This window comes from Chlorocebus sabaeus, chromosome 1 (assembly GCF_047675955.1).
Source record: "Chlorocebus sabaeus isolate Y175 chromosome 1, mChlSab1.0.hap1, whole genome shotgun sequence".
Classification (NCBI taxonomy): Eukaryota; Metazoa; Chordata; class Mammalia; order Primates; family Cercopithecidae; genus Chlorocebus; species Chlorocebus sabaeus.
The window spans coordinates 3,431,375-3,445,111 of NC_132904.1; the positions used below are offsets into that span (position 1 = coordinate 3,431,375).

Here is a 13,737-nt window from a genome sequence, read left to right on the forward strand (position 1 = left end):
TTGCTGGCCAGAGCCCCTACCTTTACTTGGGCACACCTGCCTTTACTTGACTTCACCTGTGTGTGCTTGCCTTTATCTGGCTTCATGGGTTCACCTGTGCACACCTGCCTGTGTGGCCCTGACCTCGTGCCCTTGAGTGAGTCTCCTCCCTTCCTTGCACCTCAGCTTCCCGCCTGTTAAACAACAGGGTTGCCTTGGGTTAGGCCACTGCCACTCGGGCTGTCTAAGAACCATTCTCTGAAGATGTGCCAGCCTCCAACTCTTAATACATAAGCCTCAAACCCAGGAGCTTCTCTGGGAGGGAGGGACTGCTGCTGAAGGCAGTGAGCATCTGGGTTAATCTAAGCCACAAAATATTTATAATGTTTTCCCCAGGACCGAAAAGGTGGCTGTATCTCACATCCCTGATGGTACGGTGTCCCAGTTTCTAGTTCTCTATAAAAGTTACTCTTCCCAGAAAGTTCTGGCGTGCTCAGGACCACACAGCGTGCACTCCACAGAGGTGGCTGATGGTTTCATGGTTCAGGTCGGACAAGACAAAAGAGAAAATGATTAGATGGAAAACCTTACCCCTTTCTGCAACACCTGGTGAATCCTGGAAGGCAGCTTCCAGAAACAAAACCGGAGGGTTCTGAAACCAAGAAGCCAGGAGGGTCATGTCTCCTTTTCCTAAACTGAACTTAAAAGAAGGCACTTGGTGGTGTGTGTGGCTATGGGCCCACCAGAAATTAGAATGCCAAAAGAGGTCCTACTTCAAATGAGCAGTGGGGGCTAGGTGTTCCTCTCAACCTGAGATGCCTGCCCAGGGCGTTAAGGTGTGAATAAAGGCACTGTTGCAGTGTTAGCTGACCCTGAACCTTTTCATAAGAGGCTTTTTTTTTTTTTTTTTTTTTTTTTGGCTGTCAATACTTTTAGTTGACACCTAACTGTACGTATGTATGGCGTCCAGTGTGAGATGTTGATACACGTATACAATGTGTAATGATCAAATCAGGGAAATGAGTATATCCATCACCTGCAACCTTGATTTTCTTTGTTTTGGGATCATAAGAGATTTTTACAGACTTGAAGGATGTTGCTTCATCAGAGTACAAGGCTGAACTGGATATCTCTAAACAGACAAAGAAACTGGGGCGTAAGCAGGATGCTGTCCTTAAAATGCCGAATGCTGGGGCTCTCACACAGCGCTCTTGTTGGCTATCAGATCAGAAGGACTGGAGGGGGATGGCCCAAGGGGTGTCCACTTAGGTGGAAGGCTGGCAGAGGCCTGCGTCCCTAGGGAAGTATTTCTTGGAGATAGCAGAATGACATTGGCCTTAAACCTTGCATAGAGATAGCAGGAAAGTGTTCACAACTGAACTGTGACCAGCTGCCTCCTTTGCTATCTGCAGTGGTGGTTCTAGAAACCTAGGAAGGGGCGTTCCGGGGGTGGGAATCTGGTGAGAGGAGGGAAATATCTTGAGGATAGGTCTTTGAGCTGGGTTTGAAGGGTAAATACACTTTATTCAGATGACTTGCCTTCTTTGGTGGGGAGGGTACCGACGGACTGTTACGGAAAGGTAGAGCCCCCACCCCCACTCCCTGCAACCCAGGTTGCATCTGCCACTGGCCAACCCAAAGAACATCCGATTGCCCTGCTGACACCCCTCCCGGGCGCCCCAGCTTCCATGCCAAAGAAAGGATGCCTGCAGGATCCTGTCAGGATGTCCCTCTTCCTGTTTTGGGGATTATTATTATTTGATTGCCTCCTTTATTCATTCGACAAATATTTTATCAAGTGTATGCTTAAGGAAGCAGTCACGAGAAAGACGTTTGCATAAGGCAGCTGCCCTCAAGGAATTACAATATTTACTCCGTGTGTGTCCTGAAATATTCAGGCAGGCCCAAAACACAACTTTTTTTTTAAACCTAAGTGCTTTTAAAGATTTCTTTGAAATGTGGGACAATTATGCAAGCAGGAAAAAAAAGTATCTAGAGCAAATATTTAACTTTGCCTTTGGTATGTTGAAGTCACCAGCCCATGCAAACCTCCCAGGCATGTCCTGTAAGATAGACTGACTTACACACACACACTCTCTCTCTCTCTCTCTATGTGGGGGGCACAGTTTTGGGTTTGCATAATGCCAGGCTCCAGGGTTCTGGAGACAGTTGTCCTACTTCACAGCCTGGACTCTGATCCCTACCCACCCCTTCCAAAATACTGGAAAACCCAGAACAGAGAGACCTCAAGAGTTTACTCAGAAACACGCAGCTTGTACTGGGGGAGATTCCTAGTGAACGATCAAGGCCTTGAGAAAATCTAGCTCACACTTCGGCCACAGCTCCAAGCTCAGGACCCGCCCCCTCGGGCTTCCGCAAACCTGGCAATCCGGAGTCCTGGATAATAACAGGATTCCTGGGAGTCTCCGGAGGGTGCCTTTGGCCTCTGGGATTCACCCAAGCCGTTGGCTTTTGCTCCCCCCACCCCACCCCCTGGCTGTTCTTGGCTTGGAGAGCAGCTGGGGAGACACCGTTGTGCACCCCTGGGCGGAAGGTGCCCCAGACCTGGTGGCCTGGGCAGCAGACGCTGGCGTATTACCCGGGTACAAAGTTTTCATTTGCTCTGCAAACGTTTTGATGTGCAGGCGGCCTCTATTTCCGAATCCTATTATAAATACTCTGTAGCAGGAGCCAGCTGCGTTCGGGATAATCGTGCAGACCCAACCGGACTTTACAAAATTCAGGGACTTTCTCGTCCGCCGGCTTTGGCCGGGGAGGGGGAGGTGCGTGAGCCATGCAGCCCGGGGCGGGGCGGAGGCGGCCAGGGCGCCCCGCGGTCTCCCGGGGTTGCCACAACAGACCCCACGCGCGCGCCCGAGCCGCAGCCGCGGGCGGGAGCGGGGCCGGGGCGGGGTTCCAGGGCGGGTGGCCCGCGGGTCCTGGGCCGTACGCGTCCTTTTGGCGGCGAGAGGGCCCCTCCCCCACCCTCGCCGGAGCCAGCACCCGTGCCGGGCGGGGCCGGGTCCTTCCCCACCCCCTGCACCTGAGCGGCGGCGGCGGCTCCCGCGCTCCGGCGGGGCTGGGCGCGGCGCCGCTCGGCTTCCAGCGGCCGAGCCAGGTGTGCGCGGACGCCGGCGCTCCCGGGGGGCTCGGACCCGCCCCCGACTCGCAGAGCCAGGTGAGGCGGCGGCTAGGGACGCAGGGCGGGGGCTGGGGAGGACAGAAGGTGGCCCTTGGGCACCCCACCCTGCTCACTGACGGCATTTTGGGTGCGTCTCGATTCTCGGAGCACCAGCTACTGGGTAAGCGCAGTCCTAGACCCAGAGAGGCTGGGGAGGTGAGCGCTGAGGGGAGGGAGCCGCGTGTCCAGGTGGGGGTCGATTTTCCGTAGAGAGCTCCTCCCCCCGCGTGCCTTTCTTCCCGGGCAGGGGCCGGTGTCGAAAGCTTTGGAAGCGGCGTGGGCTCAGAGCGCAGGAAGGAGCCCCCGCTCTGTCTCTGCGTGCACGGACCCCGTAGTCTCTGGCGCGTCCTGCCCCTTCCTCTGGAACAGCGCGTGTGGCGCGACCTCCGCCGCGCTCCCGTGGTCTCCTTGCCCCAGGTCGCCGCCCGCCAGCCCTAGCACCCGGGCCAGGGAGCCCAGCGGAGGAGCTGGCGCGGGGCCGCCAGGTGGCGCGCGGGGGCGGAGACCCGAACCGTGGCCGCCAGGTCCCCCGAGACCCCGCTGCGGTCACCCTGGCCCCGCACTCAGAGCTCCCATTCAGGCGCGCGCGGCGGCAGCAGCAGCTGTCGCGGAGAGGCCGGGGCCGGCGCGCCTGGTGCGGGCCCGGGGGTGGCGGGGCGGGCGCCCAGGTCCCGGGGTCGCGCTGAGCCACAGCCAGGTGCCCGACCCCGGCCCGCCGTGCTCACCAACTGGGATAGGGAGACCCGGCGGGCGCAGCCCGGCCGCCACCGTCCATGAATTATGCAGGAAGCTGGCACCGGCGCGCTCGAGTTGATCAAGTTTCCCTGGCAACTTTCGCCCGGGCATCCCTCCTCCCCGGCGGCCCGGCAGCTCCGCCCGCGCAGCCCGCGGCCCAGGCGCCTGCACCGGTGGCCCCGGCCCCGGGCGCCAGGCGTGGGGAGCGCTCCCGGAGACGCCGACAGCGCACTCGCCACCTGGGCTGGGGCAGCCGGACTGAGCCAGCAGGTGCGACCACCGCAGCGGGCCTCGCCGCCCGGGTTCGGGGGGTTGCGGGGGCTGGGGTGGACCTCCCTGCCCGGGTTCTGGGACTTGGGGTGGGGGTGCAGCGCGGCGCCCTCCAGGCGGGTCTGCGTGCGGACACCCTGCTCGAGGTGGGTGAGCGCGTGGGCGAGGCTTGCCTTTCCGTGGGGCTGGAGCACCCAGAGGGAGAAAGGATGGTGCGGGTGACCGTGGGTTTTCGCGGCTGAGCTTTTAAAGGGGCTCGGGGCGCCTGGAACTGAGAAGGCGCTCGGGCCAGGCAGGTGGGGGGTGTGGGGGGGTCAAACTAAAGTACGTAGGGCCCTCGGGGGCTGGCAGCTGCGGGCAAAGGCCTGGGCGTCCTCAGAGGCCATCCGAAAATAAAGTGGTTTTCGGATGGAAATTCGGGGTAGTAAATTGGATAGTTTCGTGACCTCTTTTTTCGTTTGAAACTCAAGTTCGAACGTTAATGAGGCCAATCAGCTAATTAAGCTGCCAGATCCAGAGAGGTAATTTCGGAAGTCCCCCGGTGTGGGAGGGCGATTTGATCTCCATCTGGGATGTGAACCTCGGTTTTGAGGACCCAGCTACGGGGGAGTTCTGCGCCCCTGGAAAAGGACCTAACAGATTCAGCATTGACCCGGGTGCCCTGCGGTCCGCATCCCATAATTAGTGACGCCCTACTACGCACTAGGCACCGAGCCCGGCGCCCCAGCGGTTTCAGCAGGTCCAGAACAGCCTCTGGGCCGATTGCTTTTGGAGTTTTCCAACTACTTGTGGGTTGGAAACAAGGTTGAGGGTCCTAACAGGGTTGAGCCTGCGGGAGTGGAGTGAGCTTGGCCCCTGTCTGGGTTCAGTGTTAATTCTGGGGGAAAGCCGTTGGTGCTGCTCTAAGAGGGGGATTGGTAGGTGGGAGCTGTGGGTTTCTATGCCGGATATCGCTGGCCTCTAAGGGGGCTTGAGGGAGACCCTTGTCCTGATAGGAATCTGGGTGTCCCAGTTAGTGCCTGCATGATCCAGCTCCTGGGAAGCACTGTCTAAGGCCTCTAATTCCATTATCACACCCAGGAATTCCTTGTTTTCCTGGAAGGAAGAATTGGGTGGAAAGCTTGGTGCTTCTTTGGCTGCCTTTGGAAGGAGGTTGGAATTCAGGTATCAAAGGTAGCTCTTTAGGAGTAGGTGATTTCGCCCATAAAGATGATCCCAGAGGCCTCGGTTGACAGCACTTGGCTGCTTTTAACAAATTAGATTACCCTCCACCCCACGGGAGGGGTGTGGTCTGTGTGGGGGATCTTTTCTGCGTACTGTCTCCAAGTACAGTCTGCTATAGAAAGCCCCATTCCTATTTGGGTGAGTTTCAAGGAGATTTTTCATTCATTCATTTCTTCATGTGGGTGCTTAGGGCCCATGCTGGGCCTATGCTGGCTTCTAGGGGTCTTGGTCTAGGCCGGGAACTGGGGAGCCAGGTGATATCAGATGTGAGCGCTGCCCAGAGGAAGGTAAAGGGATTCTGAGACTGCATTGCATTTCGTATATCATTAGTGAAGAGGAAAAGGATGGGAGAGAAAAATGGGCTGGGAATTGACCAGTATACAGGAACACACTCCTAAAAATGGCTTTTTATGGGAAGGCAGTGCTTTAACATACTTGCCTTATTTCCAAATACGTAACAGAGTTGCAGATGAGAGAGTTCTGTCCTGATGAGAGAGGGTCAGTCCTGATGAGGGATGAGGACTTTTCTAAAGTGGGGCTCAGCTTGGGAGTTGCTGCGGGGCCTGAGGTCATGCCTCCTACTCTAAAGGAGTTCTGGGCCTGGACACCTGAGGTCTCACCTGCCTGCAATTCCAGCCTCCTGCTTTGTAAACTCAAGCTGGAGCTTTCACCTGGGGCTGTTGTACCTGGAGTCTGAGGGCCCCTCCTTAGGGCAGCAGGGAGGGTGTGGCTGAGAAAAACTGGAAATGGATGCGCACAGCCTCTTCAGGAGCTTCCAGTTGTCCTGTAACTGGGACTGTGAGCCCCAGGGAGGGACCCTTTAGATCTTCTTGCCTTCACAGGACCTCCAGCAAAATTCTTGACCCTCTCTGTGTCTATAGACTGGGGAATCTGGAAGAAAGGGAAGGAGAGGGGAGAAGGGAGGATAGCTCCAGACGAAGGCGGGTCCTCTCCATCTCTGGAGTCCCCCACCCCTCGCCACTGGCCTGGGCACTGGGAGAATGAACCACTTATTGAGAGGCTATGAGCATATTAGTGCAGGGCCTGGAGCCTGCAGCCCCCCCAGGGCTGAGTGACCTTTGTGACTTGGCCACTGCACCTAACCTCCCACCCAAAATGAGAGGCCTGTCATTCTCTGATAGTCAGAGGATATCTAGGGTGTATTTGTTTGTTTCCGCATGAATAATCATCTGAGGGCCTGCTGCCGCATCCAAGCCTGGACTCGCCGCAAGGGCTGCCTCAGGGAGCTTCTAGGATAATGGGGAGGAAGAGGCGTGACTGGACAGTCCAGTTAGTTCGTGTTGTGACAGGGCTTGTGATGGAGGTGACCACTGAGTGCTGCAGGGCACAGAAAGGGTCCCCAACCCAGCGTGGGGTGGGGCTATACAAACCCTTGGAAGAGGCCCGGGTTGTTTGCGTCCTCCTGGGACTGAACATGGGCCCTTGGCAGAACGATCCAGTCCTTGTTCCCGGGGTGGCGACAGAGCCACACGCTAGTCACAATAATGTCAGCAGCTGCAGTGTGCATAGTGAGACTCTCACCGAACATTTTCCTTTTGGTTGGCATTAGTGCCATACTCTTGCTATTTATTCCCTCAGTAAATCTCACAGAAGTCCAAGGAGGCAGCTCTGATTCATTATGATTCCCATTTCACAGATCAGGAGCTTGAAGCTCAGGAGTGAAGCCGCTTGCCTTAGCCCACACACCTAGCGGGTAGGGGAGCCCTTGACCCTGCACCGCCCCGTGGTTAAATGCGCACTACCCAGCTGGAGAAAGCTGCTAGGCAGCGGTTAGAAAATTAGTCTTCTCGTTCCCGTGCTGTGAAATAGCGCTGCGGTCAGCAGGTGAAAACCAGTTTCTCATTAGACTTCTTGATGTGCTCCACGTTTTGCATTGTGGAAAGCAGATTCAAGGACTGATTTGATGCCGCTGATGGACGGCTGTCTCATTGGCCGTGGCTCCAGTACGGACGCTGGGCTTCGGGGTACAGGTGCTTCTGATGCAAGCCTTTCCTGCATTTGAGGGTTTCCGTTCTTTGCAGGGTATGCGAAGATGGGCCCATGCCCAGTACCCAGAGCTTGCCTTGGGTTTAGGGACCATAGACTGGGTCTCTCTGGATGCACGTACCCTGGGGATGGACCTTCAGGGAGGGACTGGTTGAAATGCAGCTCGCTCCCTGGGAGATTAAGCTCTTAAAAGCCTGTGGGGCTGCCAGGAGTTAGTGGGTAGCAGCAGGGACATGCTGGGCTCCCCGACTGGCTGCCAGATGTCATTGCTGAACCCGGCACTGCACCAGAGCGTGACTGGGTACGGTGTTTGAAAATTGTCCTTGCTGGGTGTGGTAGCTACCCTAGGGTTAGCTCAGTGAGGGGTGTGTGAATGGAATTAGGCCACAAACTCCCAATCTGAGGCTGCAGATTCCAAATGGTGGAGTGTGGAAGGGCTCCTAGCTCCCCGTCCTAGAAATTCTGATGCGGCAGAAAGGCTGCACGGGAGCCCCCCAGAGGAAGAGGAAGATCAGCTGGAGCAGCCCTGAGTTGCTGGACTTAGAAAGGCCTCGCCAGAGACCCCCCCAGGAGGCGTGCATTTGAGGTCATAAACCCTGCCTTGGCCCTGCTGGGCTGGGGCCCGCTTCTTGCATTTTTTTTGTCCCTCCCTAAAAGTGTTTTAAAAAAACAGCTTGTTCTCTCAATTGTTGCTTGTTCTCTGCAACAATTTCTTATGAAAAATTCAAATATCCAGCAAAGCTGAAAGAATTGCCAGCAGACGTTCAGATTATACCATTCATCATTTACCAGGCTTCTTACACATTTTAAAGTCAACATCTAAAATTTTTCTTCATAGGTTTAAATATTTGTAAAGGCTATGGTACCTCTGTGAGGGTAAATATCAATATTTTAAAAGGAACTGTTGCCTAACTCTTTACTCACTGTAATATAAACCCATCGTGACTCACATCCACTTTTCCTTGACAGATATGTAAGTGAGCTTTAGGACATTTTCATCGTTCTTTTCTCTTCTTGAATTTATGCAGCCACTTCCCCCAAAGAATTTTATCCTAATGTAATAGACTTTTATGCTCATGGGTCTTTTATTAATCAACCTAGCATACTTCTCTGCATGAAAAATATACATAAATTGACTTTCATAAAATTTCCCGTGACCTGAAGTTGCTAAGTATTTAAAAAAATTACTTCTGAATTGAAAAAGCTGTACAGTCATTGCTAGGGCACAGTTGGTCAAAAACTATAAATATATTACAGATTTTTAGAAATGGAAAAGGGGAGCTGTTACTGGAGCTGCATCTCTGAGAAGGCAGTGGGTGTTTTTGGTGTTTTAATTGAAGCCCTAGTTGCATTAGCCCTTTTGTTTGGTATCAGGAGGGCTCTTCTGGAGCTGCGCCGCCACCTCACCAGCTTCTGGGGGATGGCAGTGCCTTTCTCATGTAAAAGAGCTTCCGTGTTGGGGAGGGGAGGTGGGCAGGGGGACCCAAGGCCTTTCTCCACTGAGCAATTTCAGGACAGACTTGGTTACCCTTTAGACTGAGCTGGGTCCACTTGGAAAGGGTCCTTGCACCTCAGTTTGAAAGGGACCTCTGTAAGGGAAAAGATCTTGGTTCACAAGATTACACCTGCACTCGGGGTCCTGCAGGTGATTCTTACCTGGGGAGAGTAATGATACCGATGTGAAGGCAGGGACAGGTGATGCCTGCTGTGTGCTCTGGATACTGCCCGGCTTTGCTACCTCCCTGCAGACTTGGGGGTGTCCTGCCCCACGTCCTCCTCACTGTGGCTCATCAGGCCCCTCCGCTTCTCAAGGAGAATCCGGAGTCAGCACCTAGAGTCCTCGGTGGGGGTGGGGAATGGCCGAGAGTCTGGACAGCTGGCAGCCTGGTCCCTGGTCCACTGGGGTGGGTCCTGGGAAGCTTAGGGCCAGGGAATGGGGTGCGGGGCATCCTGGGTTTCCAGGTCTGGAGCTGACACAGACTTCCAGGCTCCTGGGCGGTGGGAAGTGAGCCTCTGAGCTTGTCTTTTCTAAAAATCCTGCCCTGGATTCCTTCCCTGGGGAGAAGGCAGGCTTCTTGGGGAGGGGAGGGGGATGCTTCCATGCCCTCATTTGTACCCTGAGAGCATAGGGCTCAGCCGTTCCTGTCCATGTTTTTCCTGCCGCCCCCCACAAATGTCCCTGGAATTTGAAGAATCTGCTTCACTCCCCCCTTCCCGTGCAGGGGCCTGCAAACCAGAGGCGTTTGCCCCTGGACCACCTGGCTCCTGTCTGACCCCTCCTCACCACATGGACAGGTCCCCAGGAAAGGGACCACGTCTTGCTCCTATCTGCATTTCAAGGTCCTTCAGTGGCACCAAGCATGGACCAGGGGACGTTGGCAGGGGAAGATACTGACCGGATGGCGTTGCTACGGGCCCTCATCCTGGTTCTGGACTTTCCCTCCCTCGAGGGTCATTCAGCTCCAGTGGCTGAACTTGCCGAAGGTCTTGTGGCCCAGCTGGGATCCACACCAGGCGGCTGCCCCCTGCACCGTGCAGAGGAAGGCACCCCTCGCTTCTCCGGCCTCCAGATCGCCTCCTAGGTGGCACGCCAGTTTATTTTTCTGTTCGCTTTCAGGTAAAGCAGATGAGGTGGCGCAGTGGTTGTCAGACTTTTAGCTTAAGGAAACTTTTTTGCTCTCTTAGAATGTTGAAGGACCCAGAAGCTTGCTGTGTATGAGCACTAATCTATTGTCATTTATGCTGTTAGAATTTAAAAATATTTATTAATGCATTTAAAAATAGTAATAAACTCATTACATGTTGGTATAAATAATGTGTTTTTATGAAAAACAACTCTTTTCAAAACAAGAAAAACATTTGGTGAGGCTGGTTGAGGTGGCTCAGGCCTGTAATCCCAGCACTTTGGGAGGCCAAGGCAGGAGGATTGCTTGAGGCCAGCAATTTGAGACCAGCCTAGGCGATATAATGAGACCCTGTCTCTACAAAAAATAAAAAATTAGCCAGGTGTAGTGGCACGCATCTGTGGTCCCAGCTACCCAGGAGGCTGAGGTGGGAGGATTACCTGAGCCTGAGAGGTTGATGTTGCAGTGAGCTGTGATCACGCCACTGTACTCTAGCCTGGGTGACAGAGTGAGACAAAAAATAGTGCAGTGGCTCACACCTGTAATCCCAGCACTTTGGGAGGCTGAGGCGGGTGGATCACTTGAGGTCAGGAGTTCAAGACCAGCCTAGCCAAAATGGTGAAACCCCATCTCCACTAAAAATACAAAAATTAGGCACAGTGGGGCACACTTGGAGTCCCAGCTACTCAGGAGGCTGAGGCACAAGAATCACTTGAACCCAGGAGGCAGAGGTTGCAGTGAGCCAAGATTGCACCACTGCACTCTAGCCTGGGCGACAGAGTGAGAGTCCATCTCTACAACAACAAAAAAGACTTGGTGAGAAGAGTGACATTGTTTAACATTTTTGCAGTCTTTTTGCTGTCAGGTTTAATGGAAGACAGCTGGGTTCCCGTATCTGCTCCTGCAGTCAGCTAGTTGCAATGTCACACGTTCTGTAGCTTCCGTTGTGCACTTGGGAGAGGATGAGCTTGAAAAAGCAGCTTACATCTCAGTGTTATGATGAGAATGGTTTGACTTCATAGATCTCTCGAATAGGCTGGTTCCTGGGGCTGCGTGCTGAGAGCCTCTGGGAGGAGCATGGGATCTGCCTTGTCAGTGCACAGGTCTGGTTTGAAAGCTGGCTTTGCCATGTGGTCCAGGGGATGCTTTGAATGTTGCATGTCCCTTTTCTTGTCGTTCAGGATATTTCTGTGAAGTTTAGTTGCGGGCTTCAGACAGCACCAGGTGGTTCCCACCCCAGGGGCAGGCCTTCTGATTGTGCAGTCTAGGATGTTGGGAGCATGCAGGGGCACCTTCCAGGCCGTGGGGTCAAGGAGGCTGGCAGAGCCTGAGGTGACTTAGGAGACTCTGGGAGAGCAGCCTGGCCAATTTGTAGAGTGAAGCAGGCTTGCAAGTGTAGACAGGAGAGCGGAGAGGATTTTGTAGGTGTTTGGCTGCCAGAGGAAGCCTGTAGTTTTCTTGTGAAGTCTGGTTTTAGTATCAGAGTAATATTGGCCTCAAAAGATGACTTGGGAAGCTTTGTCTTCCATTTTTTTTTTCTGAAAAGTTTATGCAAAATTGGCCTTCATTCTTCTTTAAATGTTTCATAGAATTCACCAATAAAGCCATCTGGGCCTAGGCGTTTCTTTGTGAAAACTTTTAAAATTATTAATTGGATCTCTACTTGTCATAGATCTTTTTAGATTTTCTGTTTCTTCTTGAGTCAAGTTTGTTAGTTTGTGTCCCACCAGAAATGTGTCCACTTCAAGTGAGTTTCTCTGATTCGGTTGCTGTGTAGTTGTTTGTAGCACTATCTCATTATTATTATTATTTTTGAGATAGAGTCTCGCTCTGTTGCCCAGGCTGGAGTGCGGTGGTGCAATCTCGGCTCACTGCAAGCTCCGCCTCCTGGGCTTCCGTCATTCTCCTGACTCAGCCTCCTGAGTAGCTGGGACTACAGGCATCTGCCACCAGGCCTGGCTAATTTTTTTGTATCTTTAGTAGAGACGGGGTTTCACTGTGTTAGCCAGGATGGTCTTGATCTCCGGACCTCGTGATCCGCCTGCCTCGGCCTCCCAAAGTGCTGGGATGACAGGCTTGAGCCACTGTGCCCGGCCTGATTCCTTTTAAGTCTGTAAGTTGGTAATAATGTCCCTTCTTTCATTTCTGAGTTTGATGATTTAAGTCTTCCCTTCTTTTCTTGATCATTCCAGCTAAGGTTTGTCAATTTTGTTGATCTCTTCAAATAACCAACTTATAGTTTTATTGATTTTCTTTATTGTTTTTCTAGCCTAGATTTCATTAACTTCAGCCCTAACCTTTATTATTTCCTTCCTTCTGCTTGCTCAGTTTCAGTTTCCCGTTCTTTTTCTGACTTTCACAAGGTGGAAGGTTTTGGTTACTGATTTGAGATTTTTCTTCTTTTTAATAGAGACATTTACAGATCTGACTTTCCTTTAAGTACTGCTTTAATTGTATTCCATAAGTTTTGATATGTTTTGTCTTCTTTTTCACTCGTTTCAAAGTGTTTTCCAATTTCCCTGTCGTTTATTCTTTGACCCATTGGCTGTTTGTGTGTGGTTTAATTTGTGCGTTTGTAAAATGGATTTCGAATTTCATTCCATCGTGGTTGGAGAACATTATTTGTATAATTTCAGTCCTGCTGATGTTTAATGAGGGCTGTTTTATGGCCGGGCATGAGGCCTCTCCTGGAGAATGTTCCATGTGCCCTTGAGAAGAATGCGTATTCTGCTGTCTTTTGTGGCGTGTGCGGCAGATATCTGCTAGGCTGCTCTAGACTCTGGGATACAACAGTGAACCAGACAAGTATTTCTGCCCCTGTAGGGTCGACACCCTCACCAGAGGAGCAAACAATAATTAAGGGAGATCATAAAGAAGCAGTGATGCCTTGCGGGAGGAAAGGAGAGCTTGCTGGTGGGGACTGGGAGCCAAGGGGGCTGCTGTTTTAGCAGGGCGGTCGGTGCGGGCTGCACTGAGGAAGTGGTCCTTGAGCAAACACTTAAAGGAGGTGAAGGAAGCGATGCGTGATAGAGGAGGAATTCAGTGGAAATTGATATAAGAGCACTTTTTTTCCCAATGCACATTTTATAAATCATGCAAAATACCTATAACATAAAAAGGTACCCTTTTCACCATTTTTAGGTGTGTAGTTCTGAGGCATTAAGGACACTCACCTTGCTGTGCCGCCATCATCACCATCTATCTGTAGAACTCTTCAGCTTGCAAAACTGAAACTACTTTCCCACTAAACACTAGCAAACCATCCCCCTTCTCCCGGCCCCTAGTGACCACCAGTCTGTTTCCTGTCTCTTTGGCTTCTGTAGGGACCTCATCCAAGTGGAATCACGCAGTGTTTGTCTTTTTGAGTCTGGCTTAATTCACTCCACATAATGTTCTCAAGCCTCATCCATGCTGTAGCGTGTGTTAGAATTTCCTTCCTTTCTGTGGCTGAGTAATATTCCGTCGTGTGGATGGACCACGTTTTGTTTATACAGTCATCCATCCATGGGGACCTGGGTGGCTTCACCCTTTGGCTGTTGTGCCTGATGCTACTGCGAACGTGGGCGTGCAAATATCTTGAGTCCTTGCTTTCAGAAAACACCTTCTAAAGCAATGTCCAGCCCCAGGGCCGTCCGGTCTTGAGCTACTAAAACTGAGGTCCTTTACCCACTCACTCCAGCCAGGCTGGTGTCTCAGAGAAGGAGGCCCCACCTTTCT

The 13,737-nt window shown here is 52.7% G+C and overlaps 1 protein-coding gene across 5 annotated transcripts in view; it reads left to right on the top strand.

Annotated features, from left to right (window-relative positions):
* The first annotated feature begins 3,050 nt into the window (after positions 1–3,050).
* Positions 3,051–13,737, top strand: part of SHANK2 (SH3 and multiple ankyrin repeat domains 2) — a 662,741-nt gene continuing 652,054 nt past the window's right edge. For all 5 annotated transcript variants that reach the window (XM_037998869.2, XM_073008675.1, XM_073008685.1 and 2 more), the window contains exon 1: positions 3,051–3,157. The gene's annotated coding sequence lies outside the window, so the exon portion shown is untranslated. The remainder of the gene's footprint in view (positions 3,158–13,737) is intronic.